The sequence below is a fragment of the Pongo pygmaeus genome, chromosome 16 (assembly GCF_028885625.2).
Source record: "Pongo pygmaeus isolate AG05252 chromosome 16, NHGRI_mPonPyg2-v2.0_pri, whole genome shotgun sequence".
Lineage (NCBI taxonomy): Eukaryota > Metazoa > Chordata > Mammalia > Primates > Hominidae > Pongo > Pongo pygmaeus.
The window spans coordinates 59161786-59166331 of NC_072389.2; positions in this window are offsets into that span (position 1 = coordinate 59161786).

Sequence of the window (4546 nt, forward strand, 5' to 3'; positions counted from 1 at the left end):
AGGTTACTGAGGTTTTCTGTTACACGTAATTACGTAAAGACTGTGGAAATCACTGACAGAGTCCAGCCTCCTCATTTTGTAGAGAAAGTAACTGAACCCTGCTTTCCTCCCTCACTTGATGATACCTTATCCAACAGTGAAACTATATGTTTATTTACTATCTGTCTTCTTCACTAGAATGTAAGTTCTATGAGGTCAAGGACTTGGTCTTTCTTATCTATTGCTATATCGCTAGCACCTAGAAGTCTTGTGTCACACAGAGGAGACAATCAATGCTCATTGAATAAATGAAAGAAACAGTGAGTCCTCAATGGGGTCCAATGGACTGGATCAGGAAAATGGTAAAAATAGAGATTAAGATCCAACCAGCTCAGTCATCTCTCATTATACTTCTCGATGCTTCGGGAACTTTTTCGAGTACATGGATAGCAACAATAATTTTATACATACATTTATTTTATTTTTCCTTGTTTTTGTAGAGATGGGGGGTCTCTCTATATTGTCTAGGCTAGTCTTGAACTCCTGACCTCAAGTGATCTTCCCATCTCAGCCTCCCAAATAGCTGGTATTATAGGCGTGTGCCATGGAACCTGGCTGTACATACATTTAAATGGCGATACATTACAACTCAACTGAATTGATCCACAAAGTCATCACACTGTTATAGCATCATCTATTCAGGCCTTACCCAATGCCATTTTGGCCACTTTTCCTGAATTTCCTTGATGAGAAGCTATCCCTTAAATGACACTCTTCATAGACCCCTTTCTTGGAAAATCAGAAAGTGTATTAGCATATTAAAAGTTCTTCTATGTGCTGTAATTTAAAAAATCCATTTAACTTTACCTTGACACTTTCCAGATTTATTTTCTCTGAGAATGCCCTGACTGCCTTCATTTTCTGTCTAACCCCTACTAAAAATCCTAGGGGATTAATGTTGTACTTTGAAAAACTCTTGGTCTTGATAACTGTAGTTCTAGTTGAGTATTTTAAGTCCTTTCATTTTGTATGATAAAAACCTTGCTGACCACTGGCATCTTGTGATAAAAATGCTGCTCTATACAAATGTTCTCTTATTGGGCTAACTCTTCCAGCTGTGAGACCCATGCTGATAGTTCAATATAAGATCTACATTACTTCCTCCTGCTGGTGCACATAGTCCTAAAAATGCAGACTTTCTCCTTTTATACAGAGATAATGACCACCACCACCACCATCATCATCATCATCATCATGTTCTACTGTTAAAGTTGGGACTATTCAATTATTTTTAAACCAGTCATGCTTATCTTTTAAATATGGTGCTAGTGAAATTATTTGAAATGATCAGGGTAAGATGGTAAGGTTATTGAGTGCAGCTTTTTTTGACCTAACTGATTCTAAAAGTCCATTGAAATTCTTCTCCAGACACATACACACACACACACACACACACGCATACACACTAACACACTTTTTTTCTCCTAATAGCTATATTCTTCAAAAAAATCAAACATTTCCCCAAACAGTAGCCTAAAGAGGGAGGTTACCCTGACCTCTTCTGATTCCCTAGTAAATGAGAAAAGAATCAAAAGGTATTGGCTCCCCAAGGGAGCAGGGAGCTGACTATTGACTGGGCCATTTTAAAGTTAGTAGGTTTTTATTCTGGCTTTATTGAGGTATAATTGACAAAATGTGTATGTATTTAAGGTGTACAATATGATAATTTGATATATGTATACATTGTGAAATGATTCTATAATTAAGCTACTTAACACATCTATCACCTAATATTCCAATTTTAAAAAAATATAAGAATACTTAGTATCTACTTCCATAACAAATTTCAAGTATACAATACAGTATTATTGGTAATAGCTATGAAAATATTCACTATGCTGTACATTAGGATCCCAGAACTCATTCATCTTGCAACTGAAAGTCTGTCCCCTTTGACCAACACTTCTCCATACACTGCCCCCCACCCCATCCCCAACTGTCCCCCACACCATGCTCACTTCCCCTTGAGGGTTTTGTGCTTATCTCTACTGGCTGGAGATTCTTCCAATGTGTTTCCATATAGTAACCTCATTTTCATCTTTAAAGACTCAGATTAATGTCACATCTCAGAGAAGCATTCTCTGATTATATTAACACCATCAGTATTCTGTGCACTATATCCGGTTACGCTATTGCACTTATTTATGTATATGTTTATTAGCTGCCTATGTCCACTGGAATATAAGCTCTTTGAGGTCAAAGAATTTGATTATTGTGTATCCTTAATGCATAATTAACAGCATCTCATAACAAGTGCTCTACAAGAATCTGTTGACTCTCTGAATAAATCTAAATTGTTATAAACACATCATTTTCCTTTTTGTCTCTAATCGCTTCCTTCAAACCACTTTCCTTCCAAATTAAACTTCTTGAAAATCAACTTCTTGTGTTCAAAAGCATGCAGTAGCTTTGCTTTCTAAAAGAATTACATTCCAAACTTCTCTTCCTGAATTTCAAGAGACCAATTTTCTTAACTCACTCTTCTTATGCAAACTTTTTAGTCACTGTTCACCCAAATGAACACTTAGCTGGAAAACCAGTCTCTCTACTTTTTTTTTAGACAGAGTTTCACTCATGTTGCCCAGGATCTCGGCTCACCGCAAACTCCACCTCCCGGGTTCAAGCGATTCTCTTGCCTCAGCCTCCCGAGTAGCTGCTATTACAGGCATGCGCCACCATGCCTGCCTATTTTTGTATTTTTAGTAGAGAGGAGTTTCTCCATGTTGGTCAAGCTGGTCTCGAACTCCCGACCTCAGGTGATCCGCCCACCTCGGCTTCCTAAAGTGCTGGCAGTCTCTCTGCTTCTGAGATGGTTCCTTTTTAGTTTCTTATCTTTGCTATTGTCCTTCCTATGAGGAAGTCTCACCCAATTCTGCATAGTTCAAGTCCCATCTCCCCAACAGATAACTACCCCACCCTACAGAAAGCTCTTCGTTTTCTGCCATAGGTATATTTTATTTTATATTGTCATCAGATTAGTATAACATATATCCTATTTCATCTTCGTGTAGAAAATCCTCCAGAAAGTTAAGCCTGAATCCTACTATTAAAATACCCCCTCAATCTTCAACCACATTATTCCGCAAATAGTACATCTATTTAATTCAAAATTAATGAGGGACTAGAATGATAGCCTATGGATTTAATAAGGAATTATAATTTTTTAGTATTAAAATATAATAAGCAGTTTATGTTATTAACAATAATGTGTCCCCAGACTTATTCCAGGATTGCAGACACAACTGTTTAGGATAGCCATGCAAGTTATAAAAATTGGAGAAGAGGGCCTGATGTATGAATATCAGACACAGAGGAATATTCTGTACTTAAACAATTAAACATGTTCTTTATTTTTCTTGAAACATATGAGCTTTTCAGATTATCTTTTCTTTTAGCTTTACGAGCCATGGTGACAGAGAAATGTTTATTTACTGTAAACAATAGTAAAAGCATGAGTAATGACAAATAGCAACTGCTGTTTGGACTCATTGTTAGGAAACCAGTGAGATATGGTGGGGATTATGAATCACTGTAGCTACACAATTCCTCCAAGGAGGGCAACCGTAGGATGTTCAGGGGATATTGCAGTATGAAAATGGAGGCCCAGTGTTCATCAAACTTCTATTTTTTTTTTCACTGTGGGCCAAAAATGCATTATCTTCTACTTTAAATCATCCAACTTTTTAAGACTCAGATCAATGTCACATCTCAGAGAGTTCAACAGATCTGGGTCCCAAATCTGCAATCTTGATTTTGTACATTTGCAATACTGACTCATAAAATGTACTATGTTGTTAATCAATTGAGCTACAGGAATAGGCACTTCATGCTTCCTACTTTATCTTCTTTTTCCATAAGGGTTTAACGTACATTCATTTTTTTTCCCTCCTTTTCAACATTAGTCTTGATAAATTACCGAAAGATTAATTTAAATATGTTTGGTATGTATTTTCTCATAACAAAAGTAACATACATCTCTAAAAATGTGGAAAATACTCAAAAACATATATAAAGTATAATAATTATTCTATACACTGTTATGATTTTTATTCATTTTCTTCTATATTTAATTTATTATATTTAATTAACATAATAGTCATGAGTTTATTTTTTATAAAAACAATTTCTCCATTAAATTAAAGATTCTTAGTAAGCATTATTTTAATGTCTTCATAGATTTCTTTTTTTTTTTTTGAGACGCAGTCTCGCTCTGTCACCCAGGCTGGAGTGCAGTGGCACGATCTCAGCTCACTACAAGCTCCACCTCCCGGGTTCACACCATTCTCCTGCCTCAGCCTCCCAAGTAGCTGGGATTACAGGCGCCTGCCACCATGCCTAGCTATTTTTTTTGTATTTTTTTTTTTTTAGTTGAGATGGAGTTTCACTGTGTTAGCCAGGATGGTCTCGATCTCCTGACCTCAGGTGATCTGCCTGCCTTGGCCTCCCAAAGTGCTGGGATTACAGACGTGAGCCACCACACCCAGCTGGTAGATCTCTATTACTTGGA